The sequence below is a fragment of the Triticum urartu genome, chromosome 3 (genome assembly GCF_003073215.2).
Source record: "Triticum urartu cultivar G1812 chromosome 3, Tu2.1, whole genome shotgun sequence".
In the NCBI taxonomy this organism is placed as follows: Eukaryota; Viridiplantae; Streptophyta; class Magnoliopsida; order Poales; family Poaceae; genus Triticum; species Triticum urartu.
The window spans coordinates 184500426-184520343 of record NC_053024.1 but is presented as its reverse complement, the minus strand read 5'-3'; the positions used below and the strand labels follow the sequence as shown (position 1 = coordinate 184520343).

Here is a 19918-nt window from a genome sequence, read left to right as displayed (position 1 = left end):
GGTGACCTCCCATCGGAGGGATCTCGAAGAGGGAGGGGGAAGAAAGCAGAGTGTACCAGCGGCAGCCACCGCTGGAGTACAAGGGGGAGAGGAGGAAAGTGAGAGAGGGGGAAAGTGAGGGAGAGAGGAGGGATTCGGCTGAGGATATGGGGATTTCACCTACCTCGTACTTAGTAGTAGCGAGGGGTATAAAACCGCGCTACTACTATCAACTTAGTAGTAGTGTGGGTTTGTACCCCTCGCTACTACTATGGCATGTCCTGGAAGGGCATGGTAGAGACCGCTTAGTAGTAGCGCGGGTTAAAAACCGGCGCTACTAGTATCAACTTAGTAGTAGCGAGGGGTAAAAACCCGCGCTACTAGTAAGTAGCAGTAGCGAGGGTTATAAACCCGCGTTACTAGTAAGCGTCTGCCTATAAGCTTTTCCTTAGTAGTGACTACTAGTTGGAATAGCTTCTTCCCACTTAGTGACATAATCTACAGCAACCAAAATATGTGTATACCCATTAGAGGAAGGGAAGGGTCCCATATAATCAAAACCCCAAACATCAAATGGTTCAATAACAAGTGAGTAATTCATAGGCATTTCCTGACGCTTACCAATATTACCAATTCTTTGACATTCATCACAAGATAGAACAAACTTACGAGCATCCCTGAAAAGAGTAGGCCAATAAAAACCAGACTGTAATACCTTGTGTGCAGTTCTATCTCCCGCATGATGTCCTCCATAGGCTTCGGAGTGACATTTCTGTAAGATTTGTTCCTGTTCATGGTCGGGTATACAATGTCTAATGATACAATCTACTCCTTTATAAAGATGCGGGTCATCCCAAAAGTAATGTCTTAAGTCAAAGAAGATTTTTTTGCTTTTGTTGGTATGTGAAACTAGGCGGTATAAATTTAGCAACAATATAATTAGCATAGTCAGCATACCAAGGATTATTATGAGAAGCGTTTATGATAGCTAGTTGTTCATCTGGGAAGCTATCATCAATAGGTAGTGGGTCATCAAGAATATTTTCGAACCTAGAAAAGTTATTAGCTACGGGGTTCTCAGCTCCTTTCCTATCAGTAATGTGCAAGTCAAATTCTTGTAGCAAAAGAACCCACCTAATGAGTCTAGGTTTAGCATCTTTCTTTTCTATAATGTATTTAATAGCAGGATGATCGGTGTGAACATTTACTTTAGAATCAACAATGTAGGATCTAAATTTATCACAAGCAAACACAACTGCTAAAATACCTTTTTCAATAATAGCATAATTTCTTTGGGTACTTTGTAGAGTTTTACTAGCATAATGGATAACATTTAATTTCTTATCAACCCTTTGTCCTAGAACATCACCAACAGCATAATCATTAGCATCACACATAATTTTAAAATGCAAGTTCCAATTAGGTGGTTGAATAATAGGTGCAGATTTTCAGGCTTTCTTAAGTGTTTCAAAGTCTTCTACACAATCATCATAAAAAACAAATGGAACATCCTTTTGCAAGATATTAGTAAGAGGCCTAGAAATTTTAGAGAAGTCTCTAATAAACCTCCTATAGAAACCGGCATGACCAAGGAAACTACAGATACCTTTATTGTCTTTAGGATATGGCATTTTCTCAATTGTATCAACTTTAGCTTTATCCACCTCAATACCTCACTCATTAAATTTATGCCCCAAGACAATGTCTTCATTCACCATAAAGTGGCACTTCTCCCAATCCAAGACAAGATTAGTTTATTCACATATCTGCATAACTCGATCAACGTTGCTGAAGCAATCATCAAAAGAAGTTCCATAAACGAAAAAATCATCCATGAAAACCCCAACAATCTTTTTACAGAAGTCAGAGAATATAGCAGTCATACATCTTTGAAAGGTAGCAGGTCCATTACATAAACCAAAAGGTAGACGTCTATAAGCATAAGTTCCAAAAGGGCAAGTAAAGGTTGTTTTCTCTTGATCAGGTTGTGATACAGGTATTTGAGAGAAGCCAGAATATCCATCCAGAAAGCAAAAGTGTGTGTGCTTTGACAACCTTTCTAACATTTGATCTATAAAAGGTAATGGGTAATGATCTTTTCTAGTGGCTTTATTTAATTTTCTAAAATCAATTACCATTCTATAGCCAGTCACTATTCTTTGTGGAATGAGTTTGCTTTTATTATTAGGAACAACAGTAATAGCTCCCTTCTTAGGGACACAATGAAAATGACTTACCCATCTACTATTAGCTATTGGATAGATTAGTACACGGCCAAAAACTGAGGTGGCTTCAGGGACGGACCCTGGCCAGCTTGAGGATGATGCAGCCCGTGAGGCGCCCTTGATGACCCACAAGTGTAGGGGATCTATCGTATCCTTTTTGATAAGTAAGAGTGTCGAACCCAATGAGGAGCAGAAGGAATGATAAGCGGTTTTCAGCAAGGTATTCTCTGCAAGCACTGAAATTATCGGTAACAGATAGTTTTGTGATAAGGTAATTTGTAATGGGTAACAAGTAATAAAAGTAAATAAGGTGCAAAAATATGGCCCAATCCTTTTTGTAGCAAAGGACAAGCCTGGACAAACTCTTATATAAAGGAAAGCACTCATGAGGACACATGGGGATTATCGTCAAGCTAGTTTTCATCACGTTCATATGATTCGTGTTCGGTACTTTGATAATTTGATATGTGGGTGGACCAGTGCTTGGGTACTGCCCTTACTTGGACAAGCATCCCACTTATGATTAACCCCTATTGCAAGCATCCGCAACTACAATAGAAGTATTAAGGTAAACCTAACCATAGCATGAAACATATGGATCCAAATCAGCCCCTTATGAAGCAACGCATAAACTAGGGTTTAAGGTTCTATCACTCTAGCAACCCATCATCTACTTATTACTTCCCAATACCTCCCTCTAGGCCCAATTAAATGGTGAAGTGTCATGTTGTCGACGTTCACATGACACCGCTAGAGGGATGACAACATACATCTCATCAAAATATCGAACGAATACCAAATTCACATGACTACTTATAGCAAGACTTCTCCCATGTCCTCGGGAACAAACGTAACTACTCACAAAGCATATTAATGTTCATAATCAGAGGGGTATTAATATGCATAATGGATCTCAACATATGATCTTCCACCAAGTAAACCAACTAGCATCAACTACAAGGAGTAATCAACACTACTAGCAACCCACAAGTACCAAACTGAGGTTTGGATACAAAGATTGGATACAAGAGATGAACTAGGGTTTGAGATGAGATGGTGCTGGTGAAGATGTTGATGGATATTGACCCCATCCCGATGAGAGGATCGCTGGTGATGACGATGGTGATGATTTCCACCTCTTGGAGGGAAGTTTCCCCGGCAGCACAGCTCCGCCGGAGCCCTAGATTGGTTCCGCCAAGGTTCCGCCTCGTGGCGGCGGAGTTTCGTCCCGTGAGCTAGCTTATGATTTTTTCCTCGATGAAAGACTCCATATAGCCAAAGAAGGGCATCGGAGGGCCACCAGGGGGCCCACGAGGCAGGGGGCGCGCCTAGGGGGGTAGGACGCGCCCCCCACCCTCATGGACGGTGGGTGGCCCCCCTCTGGTACTTTCTTCGCCCAATATTTTTTATATATTCTGAAAATAATGCCCGTGGAGTTTCAGGACTTTTGGAGATGTGCAGAATAGGTCTCTATATTTGCTCCTTTTCCAGCCCATAATTCTAGCTGTCGGCATTCCCCCTCTTCATGTAAACCTTGTAAAATAAGAGAGAATAGGCATAAGTATTGTGACATAATGTGTAATAACAACCCATAATGCAATAAATATCGATATAAAAGCATGATGCAAAATGGACGTATCAACTCCCCCAAGCATAGACCTCGCTTGTCCTCAAGCGAAAGCTGAAATCGAAAAATATTTCCACATGTTTAGAGATAGAGGTGTCGATAAAAATAAAATACGGACATGAGGGCATCACACTATAGAAAAATACACTTCCGTGATGATACGTGTTTGTCATAGTAGGTCACGTTTTCTGTCATGCATGTACATCCATGACAAATTTATGACAGAATCAAGATAGTCATACCTGTGTTGTCGTAGAAGTGTTCCATGACATTACCAAAATTATCATCACAGAACTGTCCACTTCCATGACGATAAATCGCGCGTCACAGAAGTGCTTTCGTCAAGGGTGGCCGACACGTGGCATCCACCGTAACGGAACGCCGTTACGCTATCGGGTCCGGTTTTGGATCCGATAACCCGTTAACAGCCCCAACCAATGGGGATTTTCCACGTGTAAAATCATCATTGGCTGGAGGAAACACGTGTCGGCTCACCGTTGGGATAGATGTCATCCACTCATTGGACCCAAAGCGCCTATGATACGTCGACACGTGGCACGGCCCAACAGAGGCCCATTCCTGTGAAAAGGTCGGCCCGTTTGACTTGGTTAAAAGGTGGCGGGCTAGCCCATGGCAAGCCTGTTAACGGCATGTTCGCATATAGCCCATTTACAGCCCACTAACCCAGGGCCCGTTTACGGCCTATCCGAATTAGGCCCAGTAGCGTCATCTGGGCCGTCCAATATAATTCCATCCCGTTTTAACTTCCGGCCCATGTATGGCCCGTGACGTCTTTTGGCCCATATGAGGCCCTTATTACTCTCGGCCCATTAACGGCCCGTGGTAAAACTGGCCCGTAATGAACAGTGTATCACTTTATACCCATTAACGGCACGTGGTGAAACTGGCCCGCAATGAACAGTGTATCACTTTATGCCCATTAATGACCCATAAATCCGTTGGGCCGTTTCCAGCCCATGTTATCTTTCGGCCTTCTCGGGGCCCATTTATTCTTGGGCTCATTTCCACATTCGTTTACTTACGTCCCGTTACTATCATTTTCTGCTTGTGGGCCAAATTCAGCCCATGGTTACAGTCGGCCCGTTTGTGGCCCGTTAATACGTTGGGCCATTTTCATAGCGTCATTAAAATAGGGCCGATTAACGATGGCCCGTTATGGTCGGCCCATGAATGATTTCAACTCTAGCCCATTTACGGCCATAATGTGGTCTGTTATTGGCCCATGTTTGGCCAACCGATCATATGGCCCGTAGAAGGCCCATTGATGATACGGCCCATAGAAGGCCCATTGTGTCTATGGCCCGTATAAGGCCCATTGTTTCTATGCCACGTAGAAGGCCCATTGTTTCTACGGCCCTTAGAAGGCCCATTGTTTCTACGGCCCGTAGGAGGCCCATGTTAACTACAGCCGGTGGGCATCAAAGTTTGCTGCCAGTGCAAATATAGGGAACACCCTACACTATACAAAAATGGCTTGCTGTTTTCTTCAGCCGGTGGCTGCACATTAAGTACAAATTTTGTATCGCACCAAAACAAATTACAACTATAAAACAGAAGGAAGGTTGGCATAAAAGTTAACTGTCTAGCAGATAAATGCACCACCAGAAGTTCAGAAGCTCAGTTCATTTGACCTGACTGTTACGTTTTCATGCTGTATTGTCCGATGGACCACCATAACCTTCGCCTTCAGTTCTCCTATGCTCCTGAAAAACATAGCAAATGTCTGATAGTCTGGTTTCAAAACCATGCATATCTTGACAACATCGAACAATGTCTCTCCTTGTTTCATAAAGGGTCTCTGTTAGGGATGGACTTGTGTCTGGAGCGCAGATACAACATTGTTTTGAGCTTGCATATCTTGATCATGAGGCAGTTTGGACAAGATTGCCTTAACAACCAAGCCAGTATTACGCAGGAACGTGCTTTTGGCACTGTTAGTGGACATGTACTGACCCACTACAGCAAGAGCAGACATTGCGGTTATAGTTGCCTCGCCACCTTCAGAAGGTGGCGGTTCCACCATTTTTTCCATAGCTCGCTGAAAAGTTGTGGTTTTACATTAGTAGTACCAGAACAGAAGATATTAAGGAGGCAGCAAAACCAAACAAAATAGCTTTGGTCTATATACCGAACTTATTCTGGTGAACCCATGTAAAATAATAGTTGTATTTTATTGCAAAGTACATAATAAAACTAGGTTCCAAACATATGACCATGTACCATCGTTAATGTATTGTCTATTTCTTCACATTGTATTGAGGGCTAAGGATAAAGAGACGAAGTTTATAATACGGTAAGCATAGTATGACATCATTCATATCACAAAACAATTGAGAATAGACAAACATGCAATTGTAACGTTGTGTGGGCAAGTCCAGCACGGAACTAGATTACAGGTCAAGATCAAAGGAACATCACTCCTCTCTTTTAAACCTTGTAAGGTGCAATGATACGCTAAGACAATTGTGTATAAAATTGAAAAGAGTAATAGACATTGGCTGCAAACCATGCAGTTCAAGGCACAAGTCAGAGTAAGTAGTAGTTAAAATGCATGAGGATTAGGGACTTACAACAGCGGCTTTGACTGGTATAGTCATGCCCTTCTTCTTGCTGGTGTGACAGTCCTTCAAGATTTCCACAGCATTTGGTTCAGGTACTTTTTGTTCCTTGCGGACTTTCCTCTGCATTTGGAACAAGTCAATATAGATCTGATAATATGGTACAACGAAAAGAGTGAAACAACAGCTAATTACAAGAGCCTCGCAGTGTGCAGTATAGCTACGAGATCCTGTCATCTGTTGGAATTTCACTTTCGTACGATTGGCCTTGTTCTTTCAACATTTCACCTACAAGAAGATAGATCTGTGTGGCACATGCGTAAATAGGACTTAAACATGTGATCTGATCACATATATATATATATAATGTACCTGATACTTCGGATCGGACCAGTGTTTAACGAGGCCTCTCCAGTCTTCATCAGATATATTTTCCACTGGAGATGTTTGGGCAAGTTCACTATTAGCCTTGCCTTCAAAGTGAGTTTTCCTCAAGTTATACCGATACTGTCGTAGAGCAGACTTGAAAACATGGGTGCAAGCTTGTCTGGTTGCATCATCTTGGCTATCCAACTTGAACCTCATCTGTTGAAAATTATGGGAGTCTCATTATCAGCAACCTAGAAAGTATTGGACAGAGCAAGACGATATTACTAGTTTCCACACATAACCATACTTACAGATAAATGGTCGAGGAAGGTGTTGAACTGGATTTCATCTTTGTCATTCCTGTATTGAATCCATGTTGGGAGGATACGTACATGACACCTAACAGCAACCGCTGCCTCTGATACTAACTTGACTGACTCTGTAACATCACGTGGCCTTTTTAAACCTGCCTCAAAACGGATCTCCATTCTTCCTCCTCTAGATTTAGTTAACCTATCGAGCATTATCCCTAATGTTTGTTTCCTCTTGCGCCTAGGTGCTAGTCCAACAACAAACGTAGGAAGTGTTAGTCTACATCAAACTATGAGACTACATATAAAGAAGCATGCAACTATAACTTGACTCCAGCAACTACCTTCTTGCTATTGAAGCTCACAAAGTTCATCTGATCTTGCCAACTCATCTTGTGTCAAGAGTGCTTCTGAAGTAGTGTCAGGTGGCAAGGGAGGTTGGGAACGTGCTGCTAGCTAAGTTGACCAACGAGTAAATCGTGCAGCTGGTGGTACTGTGGAAGGTGTTGCAACAACTAGGGTTGTCTCTGCTTGTTTGGTGGTAGCTATTTGTTTCTATTTGGCTTGTTCTGCAGCTCGTGTAGCACGAGATACCCTGTTGGTTCAATTTTTTGCTGGACTTTGACCTTCTATTGAACCATTAGTACCAGCAGAATCTGCAGGATTGTTCCGCTTCCCTTTCCTTGTCGTTCTTTCTTGCTTCCTCTTTCTCTATGCCATGTTAAGTCAAGCCGGCAAGAAAAACGAATAACAATTTAGTTCTTCAGAACAAATTTACTTTGATGTAAGAACATGGTGTGATAGACATATATTGTATGTTCTAAAAACAGGAACACGTTTGTTAGCCACAAGTATAATGTGTAAAGTAAGCAAATGAAATTCAACAAAATAAGAAGCAATACAAGCTAGACATCATACATAACATGCAACCACATATAACAGTTCCAAGTTAGAGGGAGCATCTGTGATGGTGCACTAGGGGAGACGTGATCATCACCAACACAGCTACGTTGAGTGTCTATGCATGTGTTGTCCTGGAAATCATCTTGGGGGGATGGAGGAGTAGAATCTGTAGAGGCCCTCCATTTGGAAGGAGCACCTTCTTCCGCTGCCTTGCTAACTTCCTTCCGCTTTATTGATTTTGAATTGTCAAGTAAAACTGACAAGAAAAATCAATAAAATTCACTCTTCAGAACTCATTCGTGCATGATACTGACAATCACTACTTTGATGTAAGGCAAACACATGATTCCAGGATGGAATAATATGAAAAATAGGACGGCATGGCATATTCACAACTGTTTGTGTAAACTAAGCAGAAACCATTTCACCAAATAAGAAGCAATGCAAGCTAGACACCACGTGAAAGATGCAACCAATATGACTCTGCCAAGTTAAAAGTGTTCCATCATAAATGGCATTTCAACAAATTAGAAGCAGCGCATGCTATAAAACATATCAAATATGCAACTAATATCACACTGCATATACTGAAGGTGTCTTGTCATATTGATTTATGCGGGATACAAAAAAACAATAGTTTTATGTGAGGACATGCTTAATAGACAGATGTACTATGTACTAAATATAGGAAGGCATGTCACATTAACATGTATAATGTATAAGCTAAGCAGAATAGCACATGCAGTTTAACTAGATTGGAAGAATTACAATCTAGACACCATATGCAACATGCAACCACATATCACGCTGCCAAGTTAGAGCAAGCACCTGCGATGCTAGTGTAGGGGAAATGCAGTAATCAACTACAGAGCTACGTTCACTATCTTCATCTAGCCTTGCTGTTTCTTGAGAATCATGTCGGGAGGCTGACGCTGCATTCTTTAAATAAGGAGTAATCCACTTGCCTGAATGCCTCATCATAAGTGATTGATGAGGGATACATAAGAACATTAGTTTGATGTAAGAACATGGTAATACACAGATGTACTAGTATGTACCACAAACAGAAAGGCATGTCATATTCAAAGGTATAATGTGTAAGCTAAGCAGATGCAATTTAACCAAATTGGAAGCAATACAAGCTAGACATCCGGCTGGGGTGGTGAGCATGATCATCTAGGACCTGAGAGCCTGGTGGGAGGCGGGCTGCTTCGCCACCATCGCGGCTTTTAGTTGGCTTCCAGGTAATGCCTCTCTTTGTTGGGCTTGTCACTGGCTCGGCCAGTGCCCTGACTAGCTATTTGTCTTCTGGTGCTCACGGGATGGTGGTTCATGTAAAAAATATCTTTCCTTATCTTAATAAAGACCGACTTCGGTCTTTCGAATACAAGCTAGACACCATATGGAACATGCAACCACATATGACACCACGAAGTTAAAGCAAGCACCTGGGATGGTGGTTCATTGCGAGCGAGGTCATAAACTCCAGAGCTACGTTTACCATCTCCATCTGCTGACACTGCACCTATTATAAGGCTGAAACGTGTCTTACCTATCCGCGTACGACGCTGGAGCGACTTCTCTCTTTTCTTTTTTTCTTCTCTCATAGCAGCAGAGTCTGAAATACCCTTGCATAAAAACACAATAGTGAGAGTATGGGTGAAGTGTGTGCAGAACTAGTGCACTGTAAAAGTAGCAGATAGCAGGTGGCTGAAAAATAAATGACGGGAGACATATGATAGCTCTACAACATTGCATGGAAAACAAAATTAGATTCTACTCCATATGATTTTGTAATATATGAGCACAGGAAATGCAGGTACTCCTCCAGCACACCACCACATGTGGTCATATCAAGATAACAGTCGACTGAAAACAAATAGGTCAGTCGATTTTTTAATGAACCGTCCGATATATAAGGAACGGGCAGATGGCCTTCGTCTACCTCCCGCCAGTCATGGTTGACGATCTTTCTCGAACTGCCAGCGACCACCGGCCCAGGCCCCTGCCTCTACCGCCCTGCCCTCCCCTCGACCTCACACCACCGCCGTGCTTGGCAGCGCCCCCAGGCCATCCCTTTAATCCCGGTCGACCTCCAGATCGGGCGCCAGTAGCTCGAGGCCCCACACACCCCTAAGATAAACACTGAGGCTGCTTCCTCGGCGTAATAGGCAGACTAGCGCCTGTTACGCCGGGGAATGCTTCCGTTAATTGGGAATCAACTGACTAGGAATTGAAATTCAGGGGGCGACAAACCTCTAGCTAAGGTGAAATAGTATATGAGGAGAAACCTTGTGCATCACGAGTTACTAGGAACATCTAGTATCAAGAAGAAGCGGTCAACTAGTGTCTTCTATGGGATGAATACAGTGCAAGCAGACACGTAAGATTTGCACGAATAAGGGAAGAGGAGTACCATTTTCGGTTGCCGGTGTGGTCGCCTCCCCATGTCATGCCGATCTTCTTCTTTTTACTGGGGAAACCGATGTTCTGGAGGAGGGTGCAGGTTTGGACGAACCCATGGCCAAATTGTTGACTGTGTTGTCGTGGTCGTATGTCAGCGCAGGGGAAGCAGATCCGAGGCGGCGAAGGACGATGTAGCAGGAACAGCTCCCGTGCGGTGGAGGGTGGCGAAGTTGGAGCTGCAGCGGTGAGGCGCAGGATGACGTGGTTGAACTGGCTCGGGTACGGACGGCTCGGCCTCGGCTTCAACTACTAGCCGTGCAGGGCGCTGCGGTTGAGGTTGCGGTGTACGACGACGTCGGGGTATCGGCTCCGGCGTGATGGAGGAGGGCGGCGGTTGATGGGTGGAATGGGGTGGCGGACGGAGGACGCCGGGGTTTCGCCGCTGGTGGAGAGGTAGTTTTTGCGCCCACGGAGTACGAATGGGGAATGGGACGGGTGGGCGGGGGGGAGAACCATGTTTCGGTCTAGGATGCGCTTGTTTTTGGCTTTTTTTAATAGAAGATGGGACGCGCTTGTTTGAAATTTGGGGAAAGTACAAACTTTGCCCCCCTCTTAAATTATGGACCTACTACGGGTCGGGGGTAGGATGGTAATCCCAGGTGTCCCAAATAGTGGGCGGGAGCAATTTCGGCCGCGCGCATGTGTGCTTAGGTGGCCATTGTATATGAATGTTTTTCGGAGGCGGTTGTGTGGCGTCTAGATGAAGCTACAAACCTACCCCGGTTTAGACCTTTGGACGTCGGGCCGGTAGGTTTCACGGGTCGGAGTTATTAGAAAAGTAATTTCCTTGTACTACCAAACATTCGTCTCACGCGGTTTCGGGCGAGTAGATGCTCTTTTGGCGCTTCGTTCGAAATTTTGAAACACAAGCATTCACGTTTAGAGTATTCTTGAACTTTAAGGATTGACCTAAATAGACAACGTTAAATTTGACCTTGTATGTTTGAAAACCTCATTAAATTATCCGCTTCTTTTTGAAATTTTGACACTTGAAAATCCTATAACTACGATTATTTTGGAATGGAGGAGCTAAATTAGAATCTATTTTGTACACGACTACATATGCTATTATGTACAAAATGAGAGCAAAGATTGGTGTCCCCATAATTTAGGTATGATTTACAAATGCCATGATATCAAATTCAAATAATTGAATGGACTTCATGTTGAATTTGATTTTTTTAAACCACCTTAAGTTGAATTCAAATGTATGCTAGTTCATAGGTAGATATTTATAATGTTCATTGTGTAACTTTCGTATGTATAATGTGCTTTACACACACAACATGAACTATACTCACGTTAATATTCGATTGCTAAAGCGATGCATTGTATGGAGTTTAAAATACTAATTATGTGGATCAATTGTGTCGAATAATAATATAGACATGCTCAAATTTGATAGAATCTAGATGTATGATGGATCAATAACCGTTCCTTACGCGAATTGCAAATATCATGATCCCATCCTAATATTTGGATACAATTTATATCTTTAATCAATGTGTACATGCAAAACAGACTTTAAGTAACACAATCATGTAACAGATTAAAAAATGTGTGACAAGGAAAATTACTGCAACACAACATTTTGTGTCGAACGACAGGCAGTAACACATACTATATAAGGCCTCAAAATGTGTTACTGGGATATTGTAATAGTAACATATAATTATGTGTTGGTCGAGTGTGTTACATAAATCTTGACGTGGTAACATATGAATATGTGTTACCGAAATGTGTTACGTAGTTTAACAACGATAGTAACATATAATCATGGTTAATACATAGTGTTACAAGCTCTATTATAGGGGAACTAGAAAAACTAAAATCAATTGCATGCATAGATCACAAATACCTTGACACATAGGGCCCATGTGTCAACATGATAATACGTTTTGTTTTGGTAAATAGTGTTTTCATTCTTTAATAATATGGTATGAAAAACAATACAGTTTGGTTGGTAAATACTAAACTATTTTTGCTATGGTTGTAGTGAATATCATATTAACCATATTTTCACGCGAATTCTAGGATAACTCAACGACCATAAATGTGAAATGCACACTTTGAATGATCATATCAAACTAAGTATTTGACGTGAATACTCACAAAGGAGTGGAAGACCAACAGCAAACGAGAGCTTAAATTTGAAGATAGTTTTAAGAATCGGACCGGCAGTTCAACCGGAGAAAAGGGAACCAAGGCCTCGTCCAGGTTTTTAAGGTGTGCCGGTCTTTTAGCAAAAAAAACTAGTGAATTATCATAACAAAATCATGTGAAACTAGGAATCAGGAGCATTGACCATGAGCTGCCGCATGCCCAACGACCTAATACTAACTGGGCTTGCAATTTAAATACATTATAACTAAGCATTTTTCCTGCTCTCTCAGACCATTAGCATTTTTAACCGTTGGATCGTCCCTTTTAGGATTCCTTGACCGTCAGATTTGCTCTTAATCGCACGCAAATTGCGTCCACAGCTTCGTGACGAGGGCTAAACTTCATGGGCCGCTGCTCCGGTGGGTTTTTTAGGCATCCGAGATTCAATTGGGCCTACTGAGCCTGTCCGAGGATCCCGTCCAACACAAAACTGGAGAACCCTAAAACACTGTACGCTTGCGACCTGGTTTCTTTCGTTCGCAGCCTCGCGTGGCGGCGCCTCGCCATGGTTGGATTGGAACGGCGACTGCGCTGGGTTTGCACTGACGCGAGGGACAGCGCCTCCATGGTCTGTTCGGTTGCACGAACGCGATGGACAGCGCCCCCTCTTTCCATTCGGTTGCATGGACGCGAGCGGCGCGGCCGGATGAGGTGTGGCGGCGAACAACTCTGAAGTTCAGCCTGGCTTGCGAGGGGATCAAGCGCCAGCGAAGCCAGCCGTCGATCCAGCGCTAGGGGAGACCGGGAGAAGATACAGCAAGCGGGAAGCCGATCCAGCCGACGAGGAGATCTATCGGCCGTGCAGGATGCGGATGAATGGGCGGGCAACCAATCCACCCGATCGCGGTCGAACCGCCTGCATGGAAAGGGTGGGACGCTGACGATAATGGCCGGCGCATCATCACGACTTCTGATTTTTCTCATATTTTTACATGGGAACAGGGGAGCTTTGGACCTTGTGTCTAACTACAATCTAACCATCAAAATAGGCAGCAGCTTCATCCGCGTAACACGTAAGCTATCTCCTTCCCTGTACCTTCTTTGGATTTGCATTGTTTTTAGATGCTTTATGTTTCTTGTGGATGCCATCTTGCTGAACCACGTGACTAGCACTAAATCGCTGAATCAAAGGTGTGTAGCAAACAACGATTGCTACTGTATGGTGTATGCCATGGTTGCTGACCCCTTTGTCTGTAGTTTCCAATTTTGTGCACAGATAGTTCAGCAAAATCAAAAGTGTGTAGATGCTAATGTTATCTGTTTGCTCCACAAAAGATAGAAAGGGGAGATGGGAAGGGATGCTTAGTCATGGCCTCATGGATCATTGTTTCTTAGGGATCATGCATATATATAAGACTGATATGAATTCCTAAATTAATTGATGGCCATGGTTTTATGGGCAGCCAAGGTTTTATGTGTTCTTAATCTACTCTTTGATCAATCTCCATGGATCCTATTGTTATTTGTTTTCCAGTGTTGAAATTACCTGCTCTGTATAATAACTCATGTGTCTCGTTGCCTACACAAGCTAATGAGCAAGAATTAGTCTATCATTCATGTTGTTTCATCTGTACCGTGGTAATACCGAAAGATGGACATCTGACACTGCTTGTAGCTATAGTGAAGTACTCCTGGACCATGATCCATCCCTTGCGAAAATGTTTGGCCAATCAAAATGTGACTCCTCTGATAACTGCGGTGATTAGAGGCCACCTCAAGGTAGTGAACCTTCTGCTGGAGCAAGTTTCTGGGTTGATTGAACTACCAAAGGCGAACAGAACAACAATTGCACATACCCTTTATTTTCCTGGTACAGGGAGTCTCCAGACACGACAAAGTATGTATCTACATCTGAAAATTTTCTTAGCTTTTCCAGAAATATGATTTTGGTTTATCTATTAGCACTACCCCAATTTAAATTGGATTTGTGTGCACATTTCTAAAAGTAAGGTTGCATGGTCCATTTTTGTAAGGTCATATTTTCTGATCATAACTTATTGGCAATCACAGTTCTAATTTTATTGTTTAATTCAACAATTCTATTAGCGGTTAGTTTTGTTTATTTCACCTCACTGCATTAAACTCCATAGTTTGATTTTTTTTAAATCTACGGATCCTACTTATGCCATTTCGTGTTCCTCCTCTTCTGGCCTTCTCCATCCGTGACCAAGACTACTATCCGTATGCAAATAATGTAAGTTCACAAGCTCTAATCCAAATTATGTAGTCGCCATGGTGAGAACTAACAACTGTATTCCTTCTAATTTGGGAAAAATGTTGTTGGCCAATTTTCTTAAAATTTACAAGAACTGAGTAGCCGTCACTTGCTTGCATAAAATAGACAGTTTAATTTATGGTATGCTTCGGTTTTTTGTCATACATGTTAATTTGGTAAGAAAATTTGTGTGCAGTTTTAAATTAACTCAATCTGGGAGCTAGCCAATGGATATTTCCTTTGTTCATTGTCAGTTTTGATTTGAGCAATATATATAGAGAGAGACAGAGAGCTAATATGGTTTGAAGTTTCTTATTGTTTGACCCCCCATTCCGTTCAACTAGATCTTCTACAGACAATAGTATAATTATTTTTCTCTTCCTCTACATGCCCTATATAGGCATTTGTTATTTTGCGCTACAGAGTAAAGATAAATATTTAACTCTGATTCCATTACCCACTTCGCCATGCTTCTATGTTGGTAGTTTTGCTACACTATAGTAGTAATAATCCTTGTGTGACAATTATTCTACTGATTACATCATAGATTACATCGTAGCACAGGGATGACTTGAGGGGCTTTCAAACTGCAGTTCAAGAGACAATCTGTTTGTTCTATGGAGGTGTGCTCAATGGACTTCTTTTTTTGCTACACTATTCTTCAAAAAAAAAAAAAATTTATCTTCACATTTTCTTCCAAGCGATTTTTTCTTTTCTTATAACTTTGTACCATCTAATTTCACTTAGTAATATTTGTGTTAATTCTCTCTCCTTAGCTGGCCAAAGTTTAGGTAAGCCTAAATTCCAAAGTTGTTTGGTGGAACTTAGCATCAGAATGGCTTGGCTTTCTAAAACAGAAAAGACGGCAGTCTTTTTTTTGTCATACTGTGCATGTTCGGAAACAAGAAGTAAGTGCTTTGTAGTTTTTTTTTCAAAAAATAATATAACTAGAATGAATGAAATATGTGAGGGTTGAGCTCCTGAGTTGTGTTATTGTTTTAATATTATCTTTTTGTTCTTTTTGATGTTCTTGTTAAAAAGTTGGATAATGGAGACAAAGCTGTTGGTGAGAAGACCCGGATCATGTATGCTTCTGTATCAAAGGATTTTTCTCGTAGCCATCCCAAGTTGAGCAGTTCTACATACATACATACATACATACATACATACATACATACAATATTATCAAGAAACATTCTTGTGGCAGGAAGCTCAACAAAATTCGTACAAATTCTCAAGTCAATCATGCATGCTATGTATATTGTAGGTCGGGCTTTGTTCACATATATCCCCACAAACATGTTCTTAAGTTGAATGTTTGCCCTAAATAAGAAGCTTAGGAGAATTCTTGTGTTACAAATTTATAATTTATGGCTTTCATGTTTTATGCCTAACAAGTAATAAGATTCTGCAAGTCATGCCACCTATTATTTCCATCATATTGTGTATTTATTATTTTGTTGCTATAGTTATGTGTTTGACAATGATCTTGTAATTTGTATGAACAAAACATAGAAGTCTACAATTAACAAGGCTATATATTTTTTGTTGCTTAGTTAAGAGCTAAAAGTTAGTTTTTTGGACTGAGTATGGAAGCAATCTATGTTAAGCGATTATAGTAGTACTCTTACTTTAAACCTTGTGGACAATACCTACCTTTCTATTACAAATATGGATGGGCGCGGCAACGCGCCATCAATGATCTAGTTTGTTATCAGGAGGCAGCAAACTAGAAAGAGTCACACGATTTTTTTAAAAGAGTGACGAGACCCACCAAACACCTCAGCGATGGCATCTGGCCGTGCAAGGCCTTGCTCTCCTCGTGGTGTCACGTGTGATCGAGCCAGAGGACATCACCAGGTCGAGAGAAGGTTGCCTAAAAAACAGATTTGAACAAAGGGATCGAAGGGGAGAGGAGAGCATCAGATCAGGGGGAGCCACCTGTTCAGAGAAGGAAGGGAATGTCAAGCGCCCTCCACCAGACAAGGCAGCCATGCTGTATGGTGATCTGCGTGAGGCCCCGCTACCCTTCTGCCATCAATTCTGCTATAGTGCATCCCCAAGGTTACTTTGCTACTCCCTCCGTTACAAAATAGATGATTCAACTTTATACTAATGTTAGTACAAAGTTGAGTCATCTATTTTGGAACGGAGGGAGTACTATTTTTCTCGAGCACCTCAACCTCTGCTGCTCAATCTGCTGCTTTTCTTTGAGCGTCTCTGTTGTAGTGCGTCCCCATGGCTCCTCTGCTACTGGCCATTGCATCAACAGTTCAGATGCATGCATTTTTGTCATGCTCATGGTGACCATCAAAAACTTGATCAAACTAAGAAGGAATAAAAAAAACTACCAGTCACGGCGTTAAGGATTAACATAAATATTTCTTTTAGGTATCAACTGCAGGCAAGTGAACCAACATTCACTCAACAGGCAAATGGTACATCAGAGTACTAACAAAAAACCCAGTCAAAACAAAATCAAGAGGCATAATACCAGCTTAGGACTATACTAGGGGTCTAGCTAAATCTGCAGATCACCTTGCATATCATCAATAGTTAGGCACCCGATCAGAGCGGCAAGATGGCTAGCAACCAGCTGCAAGTGTAAGCAACAGGCACAACAGCTAGCAACTAGCTGCAAGTGCAAGCAACATTAGTAACACGTGCAATGGCTGGTTCACAACAACAAAGGAAATATTGAATCAGGTTTTGACAGCAAACCAGCATCCCACATAAATCAAAACGCCAATTTCAAACAGACATAAACTAAGTTTACAAGATGGTAAATCTAACATAATACTTCTTCGACAAAAGTGTATCTATTTCCAATGACAATCTGTCATACATGAAGCTTAACTTTAGTAACAATTTTCTGAATTTTTCCAAGCTTCATGTTTGAAGTGCAAAAACTATGCAAACATATAAAAGCCCGCTAAAAGAACACATTGCTTCATCCATCAGTTTAGAACAATCCTTCTAATCTTCACTTGCAAAATTTCCTGAAAAAGAAGATTTACTGAAGCGCACGAGAAAAAGTTCATAACAAATCAAAAAGAATCAAGTTAAAATCAATGCATATAGGGATACTTAGGCCTTGTACAATGCAGGTGCTTAGGCGGACGCTTCAACCAAAAAAACAGGTTGTTTTTCAAGATCGCTGAGCACAGGTGCATAAGAGGAGGGACGAAAGCAAAGTCTTGCTTCTGGTGCTAGCAGGTGCTTGACCTTCAGTAAAACCGTAGTAAGCCTTGCTCTGCGTTAATTAAAGTAGTTTAAGCACCTGTAGGAAGCACTCACCATTGCGGGGCAAAAATATTTTAAGATGCCACGCTACTCTCGCTCTTTGAGATTACTTCAGGACAGTAAGGGTGAAGTACTAACAGTTATCACAATCCACAATGGCAGCATCAACGGAAAATAGGACGAGAAACTGAAAAGCAATAAAGAAAAAAAATGGGTTTATATGTTGAGTGGAAGACCTCATTCCTTCGAATTTTCTGAAGGGTGTAAGCTCAGCCAACAATCTGCAAGAACATAAAATGGTTATTAATGTCCTGCAAACTCAGCTTTGACTTTAGCTAAAACTACAGTGTATATATAATCATGAAAATGTTGCTCGAACAGAGAAATACCTTTATATGATGTACCATCACTGTTCTTCATCGATCAAAGCATTATCATTAGCACCGACAATTGTTCCCTCAATATCGGATCTTACCCAATGTTGATATTTCCTTTTCTTTTTAAACATATCCGTGAGGTGAGAAACATGGAATGGCTCAGCTTCTACGTCTCGTGTGCATTCATCAGTTCCAGTGTCACATCTATCTCTAGGTAGTTTATTCTGCATCACCACTGACCAACCTGGGTTCAGTTCGTCTTCTAGGTAAAACACTTGATCGGCTCCTATTCCAAACCTCATGTTCCGGGAGTTTGATGCGATGTGTTTATACTTGGAATCAATGGCCTTCCAAGCCTCTGAATCAGCTAAATGATGCAATGCTCCATCCTTTGTGCGTTCTTGGTCATGCCATCTTAAAGCTGTAGCTGTATCTTTATGCATGAAAAGCCTCTTAAGCCTTGGCTTAATTGGAAAGTACCGTAACACCTTCCTTGGGATTGCCTTCCTTCTTTCCTTCTTATAGTCAAAGTAGTTTTATCTGGTATGTTCTTCCACCTTGAAGTTCCACACACTGAACAAAAATCATCACTCGCTTTCTCTTTTCGATAAAGCTGGCAGTTATTTTCACAAGAATGAATTCGCCCTATAGTGAGTCGTATTACAATTCACTGGCCGTCGTTTTACAACGTCGTGACTGGGAAAACCCTGGCGTTACCATTAGAATTGCTTTCTGCAGAACTGCTAGCAAATCATTTAAAGATTTATTGCTCCACTTGTTAGTGGCTTTTATGTGGAAGAGAATAACAACAAGAGAAAGTATGGATAGTTCACAGCCTGGCCATAAAGGTTGATCTGCATCTCTCAAAAGGTCATAGAAAGATTGGGATTCAGGGTCTGGTCCTGGTTTAGATGGATTTTGGGTTTCAGGTTCTATCATTGGAGGTCCACAGAAAACATCTTCCACTAACTGACGCATATTAGATTTTGTTCCTTCAAACTGTGATCGTGACCTTTTGTTACTTCTCATGTGTGTTGGAGTTTCACCTTGTTTGTTAGCAGAGATGAATGATGTTGTTTCCCCATGGCAACCCCAAACAGTATATCCAAGTGATCATACACGTCCTCCCGCTTCTGTAACGATCCATTGACACATATGACGCATGGGCCAAGGATCTTGGCATCAGAACTTTTCCCGATGTATGCAAAGTCAAGAAAACCGGCTACACCAGCCAAGTATTCCTCACTTGGTCTAGGAGAAAGCAATAGCTCCTTTATAGATTATAAATCCATCGATACACTGTAACAAAAAGAAATGTAGTTACTGCACCGAGTGACAAGGAAAAAAGTAACATAAACATGTCTTCCTATAATTCCTTAAACAGACATGGTCTTTATTGCAACAACAGAAGATAGATGGGTCGGATGGTCTAGCAGTAGTAGTTTACTTCTACAAGGGTCC

The 19918-nt window shown here is 41.7% G+C and overlaps 1 long non-coding RNA gene across 1 annotated transcript; it reads right to left on the bottom strand.

The window, feature by feature from the left end:
• Positions 1 to 17570: 17570 nt before the first annotated feature.
• LOC125543527 lies at positions 17571 to 19093 on the bottom strand. The gene is made up of 2 exons (XR_007298552.1): positions 18470 to 19093; positions 17571 to 18361 (listed from the first exon to the last, which is right to left on the bottom strand). It is a non-coding gene; the product is annotated as an uncharacterized LOC125543527 (long non-coding RNA).
• Between the last annotated feature and the right edge of the window lie 825 nt (positions 19094 to 19918).